Source organism: Onychomys torridus, chromosome 16 (genome assembly GCF_903995425.1).
Source record: "Onychomys torridus chromosome 16, mOncTor1.1, whole genome shotgun sequence".
Lineage (NCBI taxonomy): Eukaryota > Metazoa > Chordata > Mammalia > Rodentia > Cricetidae > Onychomys > Onychomys torridus.
The window spans coordinates 64,057,827-64,080,228 of NC_050458.1; the positions used below are offsets into that span (position 1 = coordinate 64,057,827).

A 22,402-nucleotide genomic window follows, 5' to 3' on the forward strand; every position below is an offset into this window, starting at 1 on the left:
GATAGGGGCGTGGCTTGGCGGCCCAGTCGAAACCATTTTGCCGGAAGCCGGAAGTGAAGCTTTCCGGATTGGAAAAGGCACATAGGGAGGCTTTAGGCGTTAATGAATCGTTAAGAACCTGAGACGTTTCCCGGTTCGAAAGAGTCACGGGGCTTGTGGTGAGACCCAGCCCAGGCGACGCCGGAAGGGGCGGGGCCACAGTATGAATCTGAGCTTCGTAATTAGCACTAAGCTGGAGAGTCTCCCAGGACCGAATTTTGCAGTTTTCTCGGCCAGTGTTTTTAGATAAAGTATTCTGTCAGGCCCTCTGGTAAGCGCAAGACTTGCTCTAGCAGGGGACATGTGGATGAGGAGGAGGATTCATGTCTAGGGAGGAGATGCAGGATGGTGGCCGCGTTCCCTAGGAACGGTTACGTCAGTGGACTCCACCTAGGCTGTTGAGGGCAGTCGGGGGTGCAGGAAACCAACCGAATCACTTTGAGAGGACAGTGTTCCCTGAGAGAACTACTGGGAAGAACTAGTTTCCAGAGACCAGGAAACGTCGGGAGTTCGGGGCTGTGAGAGATGCCTAGGAAAGCTAGGGAAACCGGACTTTAATAATTCTGTTTGTTTCATGCCCCCTTTGCCGGTCGCAAAGTGTACGAGCTCTGGCGGCTGTAGCTCGTTGGAAGAGCATTTGCCTAATGTGTCTGCCGTCCTGAATTCAGGTGTCCAAATGGATGACTTGCCCATCTTGCCCATGACAGTTTATGACTACCTCTCAGGTTCAAGTCTCCATTTAAGTTACTGGGACTAACTTTTAATGAGTGTGTACCTGTTTTATCTCCTCCGAAACATTAAGTTTTCTGGTACACAGTGTGCTGGTTAGACTTTGTCAACTTGACATTAGCTAGAGTCATCTGCTGAGAGGGAACCTCAATTGAGAAAAATGCCTCCCTCCGATTGGCCAGGTCTGTGGGACATCTTGATTGGAAAGATGTGGGAGGGCTCACACTACGGTGGGAGGTACTGGCCTGGACAGGCGGTCCTGTTTTGTAACTGAAAGCAGGGTGAGCAAGCTGTGGAGAGTCTGTCAGAGTTTCCTCCATGGTTTCTGCTTCAGTGCCTGCCTTGAGGTTCCTGCCTTGGCTTTCCTCGGTAATGGAGTGTGACTTGAAAGGTGGAACATGAAACAAACCTTTTCCTTTCCAAGTTGCTTTTAGTAGTAGTGTTTTGGTCTAGGCAACAGGAAGCAAACTAGGACACACAGTCTGGTGGATCATGCTAAATATGGTGTAGTTTAGTATCTATACTAGACCAGAATTAATTGGGTGCTCTTCTCTGATGGGTTTTATATATATATATATATATTTATTCATTCATTATGTATGTACACAGAAGAGGGCGCCAGATCCCATTACAGATGGTTGTGAGCCACCATGTAGGTGCTGGGAATTGAACTCAGGACCTCTGGAAGAGCAGCCAGTGCTCTTAACCTCTGAGCCATCTCTCCAGCCCCGGCTTATATTTTTTTTAAACTAGGAATGGAAGACCTGGGGCATGCCAGGCAAGCAGTGTATCACCAAGCTACAGCACCAGCCCTAACAAGGGATTTGGTCTGGTGAAGAACTGGATTGGTATGGTCCAGTGTTTGTGAGTTGTCTTTCTTCTTGCTAAGATAAGATACCTGTTAAAAGCCACTTAAGAAAGGGAGAGGTTGTTTTAGCTTACCATTTGTGAGGAGGGAGGCGGCGGGATGCAAAACTTGTCAGGGAAGGCATGGTGGCAGAAATGTGGGGCAGCTGCTCATGTTGTGTCCATAGTGCAGAGAGATGAAGGATTGATGCCCTAGACCAGGGAATGGTATCACCTCTATTTAGGGGAGGTTATCCCATCTCAGTTAAACCTCTAGAAACAGCCTCACAGACACCCAGACTGTTGTCTTCTAGGTGTCTCTAAATGAGGCTAAAATGACAAGTTTAACTATCACAAATCAGCTCCTGACACTCTAGCTTATCACCTTCACATAGGAACTATCCACTAGCTGCTTGTGCCACTGGAGCTCTGTCAAATACATCACTTTTCTTTCTTGGTTTGTTTTGTTGTTGCTGTTATTGTTTGTTTTGTTTTGTTTTGAGGCACTGTTTCTCCATGTAGCCCTTGCTGTTCTAGAACTCACTATGTACACCAGGCTGGTGGTGGTGGCTCATGTCTTTAATCCTAGCACTCAGGAGGCAGAGGCAGGGGAATCTCTGTGTGTTTGAGGCCAGCCTGGTCTACAGAGTGAGTCCAAGACAGCCTGCTCTGTTATACAGAGAAACCCTGTCTTTAACGCCCCCAACACTCAAAAAAAGAAATAAATTATAACATACCCTAAAGTCTCGTGTTCACTTTTTTTTTTTTTTTTTGGACTGGAAGTGAGATTTATTAGTGAACATGATTTGGTGGGGTATGGGAGAGCACAGTGAAAGCCATCAGGACTGCAGGGTCTGCCATTTATGCAGGGGACCATGATTGGGGATGCATTTGACCCCCTAGCCATTGGGAATGAGCTGGTTCTCAACTATCATGTTTTCAAATTCATCTTCATTAAACTTTGTGAAGCCCCACACTTTTGAGATGTAGATCTTTTACAGGCTGGGGAACTTGGCTCTATGCAGTACCTTAATCACATGTTCCTTATTCTGAAACCTAGTGCAGATGGACATGATGACCTGGCCAGTGTGACCCCTGGCCACTGTGTCCTGGGGCAGCCCACACAGGCAGCAAGCTAAACATGTTTGTTACCAAGGAGGCTGCTGTTTGCAGCCATTGCACACAGGCCTCCGTGAAGAAAGGGACCTGGGCGCTCAACTGGCTGCAGTCATGTTAATTTCTCTTTCTTCCTCCCTTCCTCCTTCCTTCCTTCTTCCTTCCTTCCTTCCTTCCTTCCTTCCTTCCTCCTTCCTTCCTTCCTTCCTTCCTTCCTTCCTCCTTCCTTCCTTCCTCCTTCCTTCCTTCCTTCCTTCCTTCCTTCCTTCCTTCCTCCTTCCTTCCTTCCTTCCTCCTTCCTTCCTTCCTCCTTCCTTCCTTCCTTCCTTCCTCCTTCCTTCCTTCCCTTCCTTCCTTCCTTTCTTTCTTTTTCTTTCTTTCTTTTGTTGTTGTTGTTGTTGTTGTTGGAGACAGGGTCTCTCTACATAGCCGTGGCTGTGCTATAACTTACTTGGTAGACAAGGCTGGCATTGAACTCACAGATATCTGCCTGTCTTTGTCTCCCATGTGCTGGGATTAAAAGCATGTGCCATCATGCCTGGCTTCATGTTCATTTCTTAATGCAAAAATGAAGTCAGTTCATTTTTAGGAGACCCCTAAAGTCTTAACACTTTCAAAATTATTCAAAAGTATAAAGCCTCAGGCAGATCTCTGAGTTCAAAGCCAGCTTGGTATACAGAGTGAGTTCCAGGACAGCCAAAGCTACATAGAGAAACCCTGTCTCAAAAAACAAAAACAAAAAAGAAGAAAAGAAAAAAGTATAAAGCCTCAGAGTCTTTTTGTTTTGTTTTGTTTTGTTTGTTTAAAGATTTATTTATTTATTTTGTATGCCTGCAGGCCAGAAGAGGGCACCAGATCTCATTACAGATGGTTTTGAGCCACCATGTGATTGCTAGGAATTGAACTCAGGACCTCTGGTAGAGCAGCCAGTGTTCTTAACCTCTGAGCCATCTCTCCAGCCCCAGCCTCAGAGTCTTTATGAGACTCAGGCAATCTCTTAACTGTGAGCCTAAGTAAAATAAAATACAAGTTACCCACAATATACAAAGGCACAGAGTAAATATTTCCATTCCAAAAGAGAGTGCTAGAGATGTAGGGAAGATTGGGCCATTGGCTGGAAAGGTGGCTCAGTCTTTAAAGTGCTTGCTGTGGAAGATGAGGCCAAAGCAAGACCGAACACTCTCACAGCTCCATGTCTGGAACCTGGATTCAAGATAGAATGATCTGGGTTCCAACTCTTAAGTAGCCCTGGCCCTACAGCTTTGCCACCAAAAGCATGTGCAGCTTTTCTCTTGGGCTGTGGTGGGTATTGTGTTCCCTGAAATATTGTGTGTTCCCCGAAATAAAAATATCTGGGGTCAGTAACTGGCCTCAGGTTTGAGTTTTATTAACAAGTACCTTTAAGATTCATGCTACATTGGGCCAGATCCATTCTCTGCCTGCAGCTTTCCTCAACAGATGTCCCACACATAGTCCTTGGTCCCCCAACATTCATTGCAATTTAAGTATTCCTTTTACATCATCATGACCCTGCCCTACCTTGCCTCGCCTTAAAGACTTCCTGGAGCCTTGCTATAAGCTCCCATGGCTCATAACTCTTGCATTATGCATGCTTATGTATTGTTTTTGACTAAATTTTAATCGTTCAAGTTCACTTGGGAGCCAGATGCTGGGGTAAAAACTTGCTAGTTCAGAGAGGAAGAGAAAGCACCTGACTGATCTTCCTCCTCCCAGAAAGAGATCTTTCTCCTATGCCAGCTCAAACAAACTCCTCAAATTGAATGTCCCTCCCTTCTACTTCCTGTGCATCTCTCTATCTGTCCTCCTGACTCCTTCTTACTCTCTGTTTTTTTTCCCTGTCAAGTGGTTGCGTGGTGCTTGCTCCAACTCTTGACCTGTGGTTGACTTTAATCCTGTTTATAGTAAGTAGAAAGCTCTTGGATTAAAGGTGTGTGCTAGGGATGAGCCATACCATAACTAGAAGCAGGTTTTCCCAGTAAATAAATGCAATCTTGGGGTTCACAGTGTGATCAAACATACTAAGTAGGAGCTGTAGCTGAGTTTCGTCCCTGGATGGTGGGATTGAAGGCACTCGCCACCACCACTTCCTTGTTCACTGTAACTCTAGAACCATACTAATTTATAGAGATTCCCCTTTCTCTGCTGGGATTAAAGGCATGGGCAACCACTGCCCTGCTCAAGTTTTTGTTGTTGTTGTTGTTGTTTTCATTTTTTGTTTTGAGACAGGGTTTCTCTGTAGCTTTGAACCTTCCCTGGAATTCACTGTGTAGCCCAGGCTGGCCTGGAACTCACAGAGATCCTCCTGGCTCTGCCTCAGAGTGCTGGGATTAAAGGTATGTGCTACCACCGCCCAGCTTCTGCGCAAATATTTTATCTTAGTTCCGAACCACTCCAGCTCTTAGAGATGTAGAAAACAAGTTTGAACTATAGTGTCCCTTTGAATTTACTTAAGACATTTTAAATCTCTTAACTGTGATTTTAATACCAAACAACAAAAATATCCTTTTTATTTATTTTTATTTTTTTATTTTATTTATTTTATTTAAGAAGAAAACTCAAAAGCTTCTACATCCAAGATGGCATGGGCCACATGGTAATCTACATTCTAACATGGAATTAAGACATGTAGTTTAAGGGGTTGGGGATTTAGCTCAGTGGTAGAGTGCTTGCCTAGCAAGTGCAAGGCCCTGGGTTCGATCCTCAGCTCCAAAAACAAACAAACAAAAGACATGTAGTTTAAGAAAACTCATTTTTCATTTCATGCCAGTAAGATAAGTGTGTCTTTGGTAAATTATCATTCAAAATATTACTTTTTTTGTGCCTTTCCTGGAACTCACTTTGGATACCAGGTTGTCCTCAAACTCACAGAGATCTGCCTGCCTCTGCCTCCCAGTGCTGGAATTAAAGGCGTGTGCCACCACCGCCGGGCAAAATATTACTTTTTATTTTTGTTTTTTTCATGCCTGATTAAATGAAAGGCCTTTGTTAGTCTTTATAAGCTAGTTTGGACTGAATGACCAAGCTGTCTGATGAACTATCACCTCTCATTATTCAGAAGATCTTTCCTGTTTGAACCTAATCTTTATCAATCTTGTTGGTATCCACAGCTTTTCTTCTCCTGTGAAAACAAAGGCAAAAACCTCTTCCCCAATGTAATACCTATTCATTTGGAGGTCAACACATCTTTAAAATATACAGGATGATTTAATTCAATAGTTTTTTCTATTATCTAATGTCTTTCTGCAGCTGTTGTTCCTTTCTCATTAGCATTTAAAAATTTAAAGTTAGCTGGGCGGTGGTGGCTCATGTCTTTAATCCCAGCACTCCGGAGGCAGAGGCAGGTGGATCTCTGTGAGTTTGAGGCCAGCCTGGTCTACAGAGCTAGTCCAGGACCGGTTCCAAAGCTACAGAGAAGCCCTGTCTCAAAAAACCAAAAAAAAAAAGAAGAAAGAAAGAAAAAAAAGAAAAAAAGATTTAAAATTAATAAAGCACTGTGTAATCTGTCTCTAGCAGTCTTTATTACCCCTTTCTGTTCATATTTATTTATTTATTTATTTAGGGTTCTTTTTTTTGAGACAAGGTTTCTCTGTGTAGCTTTGAAGCCTGTCCTTGAACTCACAGAGATCCACCTGCTTCTGCCTCCTGAGTGCTGGGATTAAAGGTGTGTGCCACCACTGTCCAGCCCCCTTTCTATTTATTAAGCATATCTTTTAAAATGCAGTTAGATCTTTCTATACCTACTTGTTCTGTAGGATTGTGTGGTATACCTGTAATTTGCAAAAAAAAAAAAAAAAAATGTTTCATTTTACTAGAGACATGTTGGAGCATTGTCAATCTTAAGTTGTACAGGTGCCACCATAATGGCCATAACTTCTAATAAATTTGTAATTATAGAATGCAGTTGCCCATTGAAATCCTGAATATGTATCAATAGTATGGTGCACATACTTTAATTTTCCAAACTCTGCAAAATGAAACACATTCATCTGCCAGATTTCATCCCTTTGAGTACCTTTGGGTTACTTCCTGCAGGTAGTGGAGTTTGGTGATACAGAGAACAAGTAGGACATTTCCTTATAATTAATTTCCTTGGCTTATTGCCAAGTCATGGAAAAATCTTTCTTCAAGCCTTTGCTATTTATCGTGGTGTTTCTTAGAAATTCTGAGGCTTCTAGCACATTTCCTATTAATAGCTGATCAATTTCATCAGGACCTGGTAGACCCATGTGGGATCTGATATTGAGGGTCAGTAACTATATTAAGAGATTCAGGAAAATCTAATAATACCTAATAATGGCATACAGCTCTGATTTTTTTTTAACTGAATCATAAGGGCTTTGAGCCACTGTACTTATTTTTCCTGATTTATAATCTGCCTTTCCTGATTTATTTGCACCAATATAGAATGTAGGGGCTCCAGAAATTGGTATCCCCTTTACTGTATAAGGGAGAGTCCAATTAGTTCTTTTTAATAAGCTGAAGCCTCTTTCTTTGGGGATATTTGTTGTTAATCACTCCCAAAAAATTTACTGCAAGCTCTTTGCCAATGTTCATTTTCTGCCCATAATGAGTCAATTTCAGCATTAGTAAAAGGCACCACAATTTCTGCTGGGTCTACTCCTGCTAATTGACTAAGTCTCATTCTTTCCTTTCAGAATCAATTTAAAAACCTTTTCTAGGGTTGGGGATTTAGCTCAGTGGTAGAGTGCTTTCCTAGCAAGCGCAAGGCCCTGGGTTCGATCCTCAGCTCAAAAAACAAAAACAAAAACAAAAAAAAACAAAACCCTTTTCTAGCCAGGCAGTGGTGGCACATGCCTTTAATCCCAGCACTTGGGGGGCAGAGGTGGGCGGATCTCTGTGAGTTCAAGTCCAGCCTCGTCTACAGAGTAAGACCTAGAACAGGCACCATAAATACACAGAGAAACCCTACCTTGAAAAAACAAAACAAAACAAATAAACAAAAAACATTTTCTAAATGTTTTTAACTTTTTTTTTACTCTGTGTGCTAAAAATATCTATTCTAAGATATTATCTCTGCATAAGAATTTCTGTGGGAGTTAGAGAGATGGCTCAGAGGTTAAGACACTGTCTGCTCTTCCAGAGGTCCTGAGTTCAATTCCCAGCACCCACAGGTGGCTCACAACCATCTATAATGAGATCTAGTGCCCTCTTCTGGCCTGCAGGCATACATGCAAGCAGAACACTGTATACATAATAAATAAATAAATCTTTAAACAGAAAATAATTTGTCACATTTACTTTTTAAAAAAGAATTTCTGTGAGGGAATGAGTAGAAGGCAAAACAAATAAAATACAATCAAGCTTTGGATCCACTTGATCCACATGTGCATCCTGTAATTTCTTTTCTACCAAAGTCAATTCTCTCTCAGCCTCGGCTGATAATTTTCTTGGACTATTTAAGTCCTTATCACCTGTAAGGTTTGAAATAAATTACTTAACTCTTGAGTAATTAATCCAATTGTGGACTGTAACCAGTTAATATCTTCTAGCAACTTTTGAAAATCATTAATAGTTTGTAATTGATCTCCTTTAATTTGTACTTTCTGTAGTCAAAACTTCTGTAAGCCTATCTTATACACTAGATAATTGATAGAAGTTCCTCTTTGCAGTTTTTCAGGAGCAATTTATACTCTCCAACAAGGATTTTTTTTTCGAGGTATCTGTGTCTGAATCAGCTAGTAAGATATCATTCATATAGTGATGAATTTTAGATTGAGGAAACTATCAATTATTTTTAATGGCCGTTGTACAAAATATTGACATAAGGTAAGGCTGTTTAACATTCCTTGTGGAAGGATTTCCACTGATACCTTTTAACAGGTTGAGCACTATTATAAGTAGGCACTGTGAAGGCAAATTTTTCTTTATCCTGTCCTTATAAAGGTAAAGTAAAAAAGTAGTCTTTTAAATCAATCACTATAATAGACTATGCCTTAGGTAATAAAGGCAGCAAAGGAATTCCAGGCTGTAAAGAGCCCATTGGCTGAATCACCTTATTTATGGTTCTCTCTCTCTCTCTTTTTTTTAAAGATTTATTTATTTATTATACATACAGTGTTCTGTCTGCATGTGTCCTTGCAGGCCAGAAGAGGGCACCAGATCTCATTACAGGTGGTTGTGAGCCACCATGTGGTTGCTGGGAATTGAACTCAGGACTTCTAGAAGAGCAGTCAGTGCTCTTAACCTCTGAGCCATCTCTCCAGCCCTATTTATGGCTCTTAAATCTGTTAACATTCTCCATTTCCAGATTTCTTTTAAATGACAAATAAAGGAGAATTCCAAGGACTGGTTGGCTCTTCAATATGTTTAGCATTTAGCTGCTCCTGTACCAGCTGTTCCAGTGTCTGTAATTTTTCTGATATCATAGGTCATTATTCCCCCACACAGGTTTGTCGGTTAACCATTTTAAAAGTAGGGTATCTGGTACCTTTGAAAGACCATCAGCTGTTGTGCCTTTCTTATGTTCAACCTGAGTGGTCTGTGACTGTTCTTGATAATTTTTAATATTTTTTCTCAGAAGCATTTTTTATTATGGTTTGTTTCTGAGATTGGAGGAATGTTAATCTGTGTTTTCCATTGCTGCAGCAAATCATGTCCCCATAAATTCATGGCTATATGAGCCATATATGGCTTTAATTTTCTTTCTGGCCCTATACACTTAACCCATCTTGCACTTTGTTTTATCTGAGATAAAGTTCCAACTCCTAGAAGCTGAATATTTACCTCCTAAACAGCCAATGTGGATGCCAAGATTTTGGTGAAAATATTGTTACATCGTCTCCTGTGTCTACTAAACCTTCTTGCAATGCCATTTATTTGTATTTTTAGCTTTGGTCTCTGATTATTTATAGCAGTTTGACAAAATAATTGTTTTCTGGTCTCTCCTGAGTTTTTTTAATCTACTGAAGCTAGCTGTTCTGTCCTTGATTACATTCAGAGCAGTGTTGTTTTTAACAACAGGTATTAAGTCTTTTAATTGCTCTGTGGATGAGTTTCTCTGATGCTGACAAGGAATGATTGATTCAAATTTGATATTGGGCCTGTGGGAGGCACCTCAGGGCATTTCCCTATGACAAAGGGTTACCTTACCTGTCCCTTGTTGAACTGCATTCATTAGTCCAATTCCAGCCCTTGCCACACCTTCTACATACTCCAAAAGGCTAGGGCCTTCTTTCTGAATTATCTCTAGAAAAAAACATTGATTCTAGAAATGAAATGTTTTTCTTACAGTATCTTTTCAAATGACCTTACTTACCACAATTAAAACATCTGACATTTTGGTTTTTCTTAAAACTTTTACTTTTATCAGAGTATCATCATAAGTGTGAGATCCATATCAGCTGTATTTCTAATCCATTCAGCTATTGGTGCTGATCTTGCCTTTAAGGGCCTGATAACTCTTTTGCATTCTGACTTAGCATTTTCAAAAGCCACATATTCAATCAATATCCATCTGACTTCTGGATATGATGCTATTCTACTTACAGCTGAGGTTAATCTTTGCAAAAAAATTCGTGAAGGCTTCTTTGGGACTTTGTATAATTTTAGTAAATAACTCAGACCTCTTCCCTGATTCTTCAACATGGTCCAAGCATTTGAAGCTGCTAATCAACATAGTACCAAGATGTGATCACTAAATTCAAGCTGCCTTTGAAACTGATCTTGGGAAATATTAATACCTCCAGCCTTATTTTGTTGTTCTGTGGCCCTAGCTTCCTCTTTTCACCATGTTTGCTATTGTTACTGAGGGCCAGCTTCCAACATTGCTGTTGCCAAATCTTTTTAGTCTTGGGGGATAATTCTGTTCTGAGTTGCCCATGAATTTAATATTTGCTCCACATAGGGTGAATGCATACCATATAAAATGACTGCTTCCTTAAATCTCCTCAAATCTAATATTTCTAGAGGATTCCACTTAACTTCTACATAACTTTTGGAGTGCCTATCATCTGCTGGTCATTCTTGTCTAGTAACTGGATAAACTAAGGTTGGTTTTCTAATAACCTTCGGCCGCCCCTCTTCAGTTTCAATGTATGGTGTCATAGTTTCTTATCTAAATCCCTCTGTCTGTGTCTGAGTATTTTTCTTACTTTCATGTATAAGTCTTTCTATCTTATCGATCCACTTTTCGTGTCTGTCACAAAAATCGACTATGACTATTAAAGATAAAATATGAATCACCAGACTGATAGTAATTATAATTGGTATTATGTCAACCTCAGTTAAGTCATTTATCTATTAATTTTCTGCTTCTATTTTCAAGCCATCTGAAGTAGCATTATACAGGGTCCTAACACCCTGTGTTATGATATTTCCCATTCTTAACATGGGAAAGATTTTCCTTTTTAAAATTACTTAACTCTCCTTGAGGACTTCCCAGGTGTCTTACCAAATCTGATGGCTTCTCAGTTTGTCCACAGCTGGCTTGATTTCTCTGTCCACGTGGTTGTGCCACATGTTGGACCACCAAATGTTTTTTGACTAAATCTCAATCATTCAGATTTTACCAAGAAAGACTCAGGAGCCAGGTACTGGGGTGAAAGCCTGCTAGCTCAGAGAAGCAGAGAGAGCACATAGCTGGACTTCTTCCTCTGCTGATGTCCCAGAAAGAGAGCTTTTTCCTGTGCCAGCTCAAACAAAACTCCTCCAGCTGGATGTCCCTCCCTTCTGCTGCCTGTGTGTCTCTCTATCCGTCCTCCTTACTCTCTCCCTCTTCCTCTCTATGGTTTCTTTCCCGTCAACTGGTTGCTTGCCCCACCTCTTGACCTATGTTTGACTTTATTTAATCCTGTTTGCAATAAGCAGAAAGCTCTTGGATTAAAGGTGTGTGCTAGGGATAAACCACACCACAACTAGAAACATATTTTTTTCTGGTAAATAACAAAATCTCAGGGTTCAGAGTGTGATCAAATGTCCTGCAACGCTTGTAAAACTAACACCATGTGGGGGGTCACCAAGGTCTACTGTTGCTTCAAGATGGAGTCTGTTCCCTTCTATCACAGCTATAGTGGCTTTTCACACACTAGTGGCCAAACCTGGAGCACCTGGGAAAACAGCATCTCGCTGACTGCTGTTTTCAAACAGTGAATATTTCCAGTGGTGTTCTTAATTTAGACTCTCTCAAACATGAATTTTCACAGGTTAGTGTCTCAGTGGATGGGGTATTGCCTGCAGGGCACCTTTCCTATTGCCTGGCTCTCTCTTACTGTGAAGTTGGATAAGATTAGTGAGTAGTGACTGTGGATATAGCCTGAACACTATGTTGTCATGACATTTCCTACACCCCCAAATTAGTCCATTACTTTTTACATCAGTCTCACTCACGTTCTCAGGGCACGAGCAGAGGGAAGCCAGGTTATTTGGCAGAATGTAGCAAGAATGGTGCTGCCAGCTCCTGGTAAGCACCCCAGAGGCATGGCATTCACTGTCCGCCTGTCATTACTGTTCTGCTCCTCCAGACTCACACCATAGTGGCTTAAAAAGCTCTGTTTAGAGCATTCTATGATTCCTCTTAACTACCACCCCATCTCTTCCACTCCCCAACCCAAAACCAATCCCCCATCCTCAGTACTGCATTTCTGTGTTAGTTACTTTTATTATGCCCTTGTCATGAGCACCCCACTCCCCCTGGAGATCACCAGGAGTCCGAGTCCGGGTGCAAAAGCAAAGAGCCTTTATTGCAAGCTCAAGCTTGGGCTTCCCTTCAATTCCAGCACAGCAGTTGGATCAGGGAGAGCCTTGAGCTCAGTTATGGCAGAGTTTTTAAGGAGTGAAGGATGGGGGTGTAGGGGAAATCCAGGTTAAGATGGGGCTTGAACTCCTGGTTGGGCAGGAGTGAGGTAACAGAAGTCTTGTCAAACAGGCATTGGTACTGGTGTTGCTGCAAGGAAACTGACAACCTATATACAGATTATGTAAGCTATCCTTGATGTTCTAGAGCATTTAGTACTTGTTTGTCTCAATTCTGATGGGTCCCCCGAAGGGTACAGTTTGTGGCTTTTCCTGGTTATTGTAATGGTGAGGCCTAGTCCCAGTATTGTTAGTCTGCAACCTGTCATGGCTGCAGTAATGTTAAGTTAGGCCTCTTCAACCTTTATTGCTGTTCTCACAATTAAAAGCAGTTTCAGGAATGATTTGCTTTGGCACACGGTCTGAGGGGTGCCTTCTGTCACGGTAGGGGAGCTATGACAGCTATGACCGGCAGCAGTGTGAGGCAGCTGGTCACGCTGTATCCACAGTCAGTAAGCAGGGAGAGCTGACAGGCTGGTGCTCCACATGCTTTCTTATTTTTGTTTAGTTTAGAACTCCAGCTCTTAGACTAGGACTGCCCATGTCCAGGATGGGTCTTCCTACCTCAGTCAGACCTTCCTGGAAATGCCTTCACAGAAATACCCAGAGGAGTGTCTCCTACGTGATTCTAAATCAGATTGATGATGGAGATTAACCACAACACCCAGTCAGAAGGGACAGTGTGGCTCTGGAGCAGGAAGGAGTCCGATGAATTTGAAGAGCAAGGATCCTGATGTGGCTGGAGCAGAATGATCAAGAAAACTATGGAAGGTGGGAGCAGAGTGGTGTCAAGCTCTTGTCAACTTGTAATTCAGTGTGGATTTAGGCTCCCCTCTCCCCTCTCCGAGACAGGGCCTCACTCATTTTGGTTCTTACTCTTGACCTATTAAGCCCTTGATGATGCAAATAAGAAAGACTATCCTGAGATGTGATTCCATGTTGAAAGCAATCTTACTGCCTTGTGATGAGCAACTTTGGGCCTGATAACCATTGCTCCTTAGGGAAGAAGAGTTGGGTTCTCCAACCAGAAGTGAAGCTATCCCCAGGACCTTGCCCTAAGCCTGGCCCACTGGTCTTGCCAAGCATATTCCTGGTTTTAAATAAGGAACTACTTATGGTTCCTTTTCCAAACATCAGGGCCTTAGGCAAAAGCTCCCAAGGCCCTGGTTTGCTAAGCGTATTCTTGGTTTTCAACAAGGAATTATGTTGTTTCTCCATACACCAGGGACTGGGGAAAGCCTTGGAGCGGCCTGGCTTTGAACACTGAACAATCTCCCAGGCTTTCAGTTGCCTTTCTAAGAATTTAAACCCTGTTCTCCCTACCCCTTACCCTGCCCAGCTGTTGGCTCTGAGGGCATGAGGGCAATTGTTTGGCTCTTTCTTTTTCTTTTTCTTTTTTTTTTTCCAGTACTAAAGTACACGCTTTATATCTGTTGAGTAATCATCTTTAATTACTACAAAGGAAGAGTCTGTGGGAGGCCCAGAATTGTGTAGGAGCAGAAACAAAGAGCTCTGAGTTAAATATGTTCAGTGTCGGGCACCTGTGAGGTGTCTTGGTGGAGGTATTGAGTTTACAGGGAAGACGTGAGCTTGGCTAGGAAAGAGGCCTGGAGACACACAGAAATTCATCAGAAGATGCAGATGTGAATGCCCTGGAGAAGAGTAGAGATAGGTAGAATGAGGAAGGGCCAAGACCAGTGTAGGGACCTTCTATCATTCAAGGTAAAGCAGAGGAAGTGGAGCTCACAAAGATACAGAGGATGAGAAGAAAAAGCTGGCAGTGACATCAGCCATCCAGCTTAGCTAACAATCGCGATGGAGAATAGGCCCTCACGGTCCGGCTCTCTTTCCCTGGTACGAATGTGGCCTACATTCGCGGGTCCTTTTGGATCTTGGCTCAGGACTCCAGGCTCCTGAGAGATTAGAACACAGTGGTTGGGGACACAGGATCTGGAGTCAAACTGCTTGGTTTCATTTCTTATTTATTTGTTTTTTATGAGATAGGACCTCTCTATGTAGTCCAGGATGCCTTGGAGCTCGCTCTGCAGACCAAGTTGGCATCAAACTCACAGAGATCTACCTGTCTCTGCCTCTCAAGGGCCAGGACTGAAGGTGTGTGCCACCACCTGGCATTTGGTTTTATTTTTTTAAAGATTTGTTTTATTAGTGTTCTCTCCCTCTCTGTGTCTGCCTTTCTCTGTGTGTATGGGTGTACATGTGTCATGACAAGTATATGGATGTCCGAGCACAGCTTGTGTGAGTTAACTCTCTTCTTCCACCAGGTAGGCTTGGGACTGAACTCTACATGTCAGACTGGGCAGCCACACCTTTACCCACCGCGCCATCTCACTGGCCCCAGAGTTAATTTTTTTCCCAATGGGACTAAATTTACACACTCAGCTGGGCATGGTGGTGCATGTCTGTGGTGGGTATTGTGTTCCCTGAAATATTGTGTGTTCCCTGAAATAAACATATCTGGGGTCAGAGAACAGACAGCCACTAGAACAGAGCCAGAAATGGTGGCTAGAAAATGGGTCAGAGTAAGCCATAACAGAAGTTGGGCAGTGGTGGTGCACGCCTTTAATCCCAGCACTTGGGAGGCAGGGCTAGGCGGATCTCTGAGATCAAGGCCACTTTAGAAACAGCTAAGCATGGTGACTCAAGCCTTTAATCCCAGAAACCCAACCTTTAATCCCAGGGAGTGGAGGCAGAAAGAGAAAGGTATATAAGGCCTGAGGACCAGGAACTAAAGAAGTAAAGCATGTAGTTAGTTAAGCATTTGGTTAAGCATTTCACTGGAGAAGTATTCAGGCTTTGGAGCAGCACAGTTCAGCTGAGAGCCTTTGGGATGAGGACACAGAAGCTTGCAGTCTGAGGAAACAAGACCAGCTGGGGGACTGGTGAGGTGAGGAAACTGTGGCTTGTTCTGTGTCTCTGATCTTTCAGCATTCACCCCAATAACTGGCCTCAGGTTTGATTTCATTAATAAGAACTTTTAAGATTCATGCTATACACATCTTTAATCCCAGCACTCAGGAGGCAGAGGCAGGTAGATCTCTGTGCGTTTGAGGCCAGCCTGGTCTACAAAGTAAGTTCCAGGACAGCTAGGGCTGTTATGAAACCCTGTCTCGAAAAACAAAACAAAAACAAAAACAAATCTACACAGTCCAAAGTTCATGATTAGACTTACTAAAAAATTAGATTATTCCCATTAAATTAAGATGTGGGACAAGATGTGCTCCTGTGGCTATTTTATTTAACCTGGCTTTGAAAGTACACGCTTATATAATTACAGGAGAGAATTAGATATAGAACATAAAGAGTTAAAATGTTTAGGATGGAAGCTTTCCTTTTAGATTTTTGACCACTTGACACAAGCTAGAGTCATCTGGGAAGCAGAAACTCAACCGCGAAAATTTCTCCATCAGATTGGCCTGTGGGCAAGACTGTGGGGTATCTTCTTGACTGATGATTGACAGGGAGGCCCCAGCCGGTGTGGGTGGTGCCGTGCCTAGGCAGGTGGTCCTGGCTTGTATAAGAAAGCAGGTTCAGCAAGCCATGAGGAGAAAGCCAGTAAGCAGCACTCCTCCACGGCCCCTGCTTCCGTCTCTGCCTCCAGGTTTCTTCTTTGAGCTCCTGCCCCAACTTCCCGGAAGATGGGCCTGTAATTCACATATACCCTCCCCCATGTGTTTTTGATCATGACCCTTATCATAGCAACAGAAAGCAAACTAAGTCATAGTTTATTCGGAAAGTCCAAGGACACTAACTGAAAAGCAAATTCAAATAAGACACAGTTTACATTTATTTGTGTGTGTGTGTGTGTGTGTGTGTGTGTGTGTGTGTGTGTGTCCTTGCGCATGCACATGGAATCCAACCCAGATCACCAGTCTTGATGCTTTAAGCAAAATAGGCATAAGTTAATGTACATTTTAAAATGGATTGACTAGGAAGTATAAGGAAATAAAATATGTGCTATTCAATTGAAACAACAAAGTAAATGAAATAGCAATCGAATCATAACCATGCTAGATCTAGGCACTTAAAAATGCTGGCAAGAGACACTGAAAGGAGCTTGGATAAATGGAAAGGCACAGTATATCTTCATGTAGAAAGGCCCAGTGTCATAAAGATGTCAGCGCTCCATAAACTAATCTATAAATTTAATATGGTCTAATAAAAATACCAATAGACTACGGAACCGGAATATAAAGTTCCCGTGGAAATTTATACTGACCAAAACGGTGTCAGCAGCCACAACCAGCTAGCCATGAGCATTTTGAAAAGGAAGGTTAATGAGAGGGAGGAGGTGAACTCCAGAGGATGCCAGTGCCTGCTAAGTGGCTCCATCAGCAGAACAAAACGGTCCAGAAATAGATCCAAGACATTGAAAGAATTGAGTATGTTATAAAGATAGCATTGTCTGTCAGCAGGGATGGGAGAGATTATACAGTTAGCACTATTGAGACAACTCTGTAGCCACCTGGAAAAAAATAATGTGGTTCCCTGCTTCAGCTCTCACACTAAATTGTACCCCTATGAATCAATTGTGTTTCAATAAATGTAAAAGAGCTAAATTACAAATTTACAATATCATCATGGAGGGAGGATTTTTCAGATGGTACAAGATTTCTCGAAGCATAAGAAAGACAAATTCTGTCAACAGAAAAATCTATAATTTCTGCAGAGCAAAAGCACACCATAAACAAAGACAAATGGAAAACCGGGGGGAGGTTTGCAACCCATACCACAGACAAAGGAGCTAATTTGCTTTATGTATACAAAACCTTTTCAAGTCAATATGAAAAAGAGCAGAAAACGTATAAGAAAATGGGTTGTTGACAGAAAAGATAAATGACCCTTAGACATAGTTAAAAAAAAAAAAACCACTAAAGTCCCTCACAAGAAAATTTAAATTACATTTAAATATAAATTTTCACCTATAAATTGGCAACAATTTCAAACATTTGATGATGGGTTGAAGTGCAAATTTATCCTTGCTTGCTGAATTCCAGCACCATATGATTTTTGATCCAGTATACCTGCATACATGGAAAATCAGCTATGTACAAAGCATCGATAGCAAAAGTTCAGAAAACACACAGACACTTCTCACTAGAGGACCAATCAGCAGTGCAGTACATCGAAGTAACGGAGTGCCACATAGCCGGTTGAGAGGCTGGTGCCAAGGCTTTACAGAGCGATGAAACATTTTCTTTAAAGATTTGTTTATTTATTATGTATACAGAAGAGGGAGCCAGATCTCATTACAGATGGTTGTGAGTCACCATGTGAGTGCTGGGAATTGAACTCAGGACCTCTGAAGAGCAGTCGGTGCTCTTAACCTCTAAGCCATCTCTCCAACCCAAATATTTTCTTAAGAAAAGTAAGAGCCACCAGGTGGTGATGACACACACCTTTAATCCCAGTACTCAGGAGGCAGAGGTAGGTGGATCTCTGAGTTTGAGGATAGCCTGGGCTACAGAGTGAGATCCAGGACAGCTAGAGCTATTACACAGAGAAACAGAGAGAGAGAGAGAGAGAGAGAGAGAGAGAGAGAGAGAGAGAGAGAGAGATGGCCATGAAAGAGTTTTTTAAGTGGGGATGTTTTATCACATCTAGAGTATAGATCTCTCCAGCCTAATGTGGAACAGTTTGCAAGAGGATAAAACTAAAGAGACCTGAGCAGCTTAGAGAGATGGCTCAGTGGCCAAAAGCACTGGCTGTTCTTCCAGAGGACCCAGGTTTGATTTCCAGCACCCACATAGCAGCTCACAATTGTGTGTAACTCCAGTTCAAGGAATCCAGTGTCCTCTTCTGGCCTCTATGGATCCTAGGCACGCAGGTGGTGCACAGACATATATGCATGCAAACCACTGACATGAAATGTTTTAAAAATGTGAATTGAGACCCCAATTGAAGGCCTAACTTAGGGTGCTCACCAGAGAGAAGACACATAAGGTGCCTAATGGGGATAGACTGATATGGGGGTGCAAGAGATGAGGTGCCTGCCCTGGCAGAAGGAGGCTGGTGGTTGTGAATTCTGAGAGGGGCAGAGGAGAAATGCAGGTATGGGCTGAAATGGAAACAGGGGCTTGATTTGGATGAGCTGGTGAAGGTACAGTGGGCAGCTTTTGAGATGTTTGGTTGTGGGTTCGATTCCTAGCACCCACATGGTGGTTTACCATTCATAACACCAGTTCCAGAGGAGCCAATGCCCTCTTGTGACCTCTGTGAGCACCAGGCATGCACACATTGCGCACACAAACATGCAGGCAAAACACTCACACACGAAGTAGAATTAACAAACGTGTTAAAGAGGGAGATGCTCGGTGTCCTATACAGCTCTCAGGATAGAAGTGGAGGGCCATGTGGGAATCTCTTTCATCTGTGTGACAATTGCAGCCACATGGCAAGGTAACGCCATCTTGGGAGAGAATCCAAGCAATGGGGTGTCATGCCCGGCACACCCAAGGCAGGCAGAAGATAAGAGGTCACATGGAGGATGTAGTGAGGTTCGCTAGTCTGTCTTCCTCTTGACTGAAAACCTTTGAGGATATAAATGGGGTTTTCTCCTTCTGATTACCCTGTCTGTTCCTCCTCCCTCAGATATCTGCCCACCCTGATCCCTGCAGTAACTCTGTCTTTCCCTCCTCCGACACTGATTGAAATCCCTCTGAGCCCTACAGCCTTCCTGAGTGACCATCACTTCTCCAGGTCTCGCGTGCTCTACTGCAAACTTGCCATGGGCTGCTTTTTCAGGTGTGCCAGCCACTACAGTGTGCCTCTCTGTCTGTCTCCAGAGTGGCAAGCCCACTACAGTGTGCCTCTCTGTCTGTCTCCAGAGTGGCAAGCCCACTACAGTGTGCCTCTCTGTCTCCAGAGTGGAAAGCCCACTACAGTGTGCCTCTCTGTCTCCAGAGTGGAAAGCCCACTACAGTGTACCTCTCTGTCTGTCTCCAGAGTGGAAAGAGACGTGGTGTCCCAGTGTCATAATCACAAACAAAAAATCTCAGCACAGAACACTAGGAAGCCATCGCTGATGGCATGGTGGACAGATGGACAGATGGATGGATGGATGGGCAGGTGGATGGATGGTGAGTTCTCAGGAGTATAAGAACCTAGTGTTGTTTTTGTGACATTTCAGAATTTACAAGGACCCGGTGCTCGTGGTAAGCTCTTTGGAAATGTTTTATTCATATTTATGTCCTCAGTGCTTAGCACAAAACGCGGCACCACAGTAGGTGTTAAAAAAGTGATTAAGAAATCAACCAGTGGCCGGATGTGGTGGCACATCCTTTAATCCCAGCATTCTGGAGGTAGAGGCAAGTGGATACCTGAGTTTGAGGCAAGCCTGGTGCCAATAGTGAATTCCAGGCCGACGAGGCCTAAATAGTAAGACCCTGTCTCAGAAACAATCGATCAACCGGTAAATACAAAGTCATGTAATGTGATCTGCTTTCCAAGCAGAAGCACAGCCAAGCAAAAGCTCAGATGCAAGAGCAGGCAGTTCCTCGGGGCTACCCAGTCCTTCAGAGGAGCTTGACTTGGTTTCTACTGTGTGCACGGTCTGGACAGGGTGCCTGGTGTCAAGTGCTTTCTCTGAATGAGTAAGTGAATGAATGAATGAGGACGTGTTATATGTTTGGCCGAAGTCCACAGGAGGGCCTCCTGGCAGAATTCTTAGAAGTAGTTGCCTAAATAATCATTTGCAAGGACACATTTCTGCCCTGCAGTGCTGAGGGCCCTATGGGGATGGGTAGCCAGGCAAAGAAGGGCTTGAAAGAGAGACGACTGGCCACTACAGATTATCTGTAGGATCTACATGCTCAGAGAGAGGATGGTCCGGAATCCTTTGTGTCTTTCCTCTCCCTTCGCAGAACTTGCTCTCCACACACAGCCTGGCACCCTCCCACATGGCCCCCCGGCGGCCGGCACCCTCCCACGTGGACCCCCGGCGGCCGGCACCCTCCCACGTGGTCCTTGAGCTTCTGCAGTGCGCATCCACCTTGCTGTGGCTCCTAAGCGTCTGTAAAAGCCTCCTCTCCCAGACCAGGTCCCTGAGCCTCTTAAACAAGCACTTTGCTGCCCCCTAGTGGCCTCCGCAATCAAGGAACTGTCCCAGGAAGCAAGACAACCTGGCTCAGGTCACTGACCACTGGATGACGGAAGAGCACTCCAGAATCCTCTGGACAACCCCACGTTATTACTGACTGCTCCTCTCAGGAAGCAGCCACAGTAGCGGTCCCTCAGCCGAGCCCCGGCTGCTGAACCAGCTGTCCTCAGCCTCTGGTTGTTCTAGAGTCCCGCCGAGTGTTGAGGGACTTTCAGGTTAGCGACGAGCATTAGCATACCCAGGCTCCTCTTTGCCTTCCCCAACTAGGGGCTCCTGCCTTTGTGGGGTGGCAAAGAAATCCACCCAGGTCCTCATGGCATGCGGCAAGGGAGGAAAGGCCCGTGGAGAACCAGAGGGCCCGTGCCTCGTGGGACGCTAGCCACTGCTGTATTCTAGCCAATCCTTTGTGCGGCTAACGGAAATCTAAGCTCATAGCTCCTGGGGCTACTTGGTGATCTTGTGTACCTACAAGGCAGGGAAGCAGCTGGGCCTCAGGCACCATCTGGCTGCCAAAGTTTCTAATGAGAAGGCTGCTTTCTTTTCTCGTGTGTGTGTGTGTGTGTGTGTGTGTGTGTGTGTGTGTGTGTGTCCATGTGCATGTGTGGTTGGGTGACTCTCAAACCCAAGGCTTCACACATACTAGGCAAGAACTTTACTGTTGGGGTACACTGCAGGCGTCTTTTTGTTTTTTTTTATGGCTAATTTTAAGACGCCTTCTTGGGGGCTGGAGAGATGGCTTGGTGGATAAGATTACTGGCTGCTCTTGCAGGGGACCTGGGTTTGAATCTCAGCACCCACATGGCAGCAAATACCTATCTGTAACTCTAGTCCCAGGGGATCTGATGCCCTTTTTTTCCTCCCTGGGCACCAGGCAGGCATGTGATACACAAATATGCATGCTGGCAAAGCACCTGTGTGTGTAAAATTAAAATAAATATTTAATTGAAAATGCTCTTTTGTCTTTGGTTTCAAGTCTCTCTGTGATATGATTAGGTATGGTTTTTTGTTAGTTTGTTTTGAATATTTACCCTGCTTAGGTTCTCTGAGCGTGAATCTGAAGTTTATTCTTCCATCATTTGGAAATATTTTTTTGCCCTTCTCTTTCTGGGACGCCACCGTCCTCTGACATTGCTCCACATACCTTGAGTGCTTGGTTTGGGGAGCTGGGTTTTAGTAGGTGTTACATTTGGTCCATTTCCATTGGCCTAGTCTCAAGTCCATGGGTTTCCCACTCCCTTTGTTTTTGTCTAGATTGGCAATAACCTTGTTAAAATAATTCATCTCTGATATTAATTTTTTGAAAAGATTTATATTTAATATGTTTTGTTTCAGGAATCAAACTTGGGGCCTTGCATGTGCAAGGCAAACATTCTACACTGAGCTATATTCCCTGCCTTTATTTTTTAATCACATGTATGTGTTTGTGTGTGTGGGGGGGGTGTGCATATGTGAAGTGTCCGTGGAGTTCAGGAGAAGGTTTGAAGCTCATGGAACTAGACAGGCGTTGTGAGTCGCTTGACATGGGGTCTGGGAACCAAACTCAGCCCCTGTGCAAGAGCGGTGTGCACTCTGCTTGTTTTGTTTTGTTTTGTTTTGTGTTTCGAGACAGGGTTCCTCCATGTAGTTTTGGTTCCTGTCCTGGATCTCATTCTGTAGCCCAGGCTGGTCTTGAACTCAGAGAGATCCGCCTGCCTCTGCCTCCCGAGTGCTGGGATTAAAGGCGTG

At 43.5% G+C, this 22,402-nt stretch overlaps 1 non-coding gene across 1 annotated transcript; it reads right to left on the bottom strand.

Moving 5' to 3' along the window:
* Positions 1-2,707: 2,707 nt before the first annotated feature.
* Positions 2,708-2,842, bottom strand: LOC118597516. The gene has a single exon (XR_004946823.1). It is a non-coding gene; the product is annotated as a small nucleolar RNA SNORA70 (small nucleolar RNA).
* Between the last annotated feature and the right edge of the window lie 19,560 nt (positions 2,843-22,402).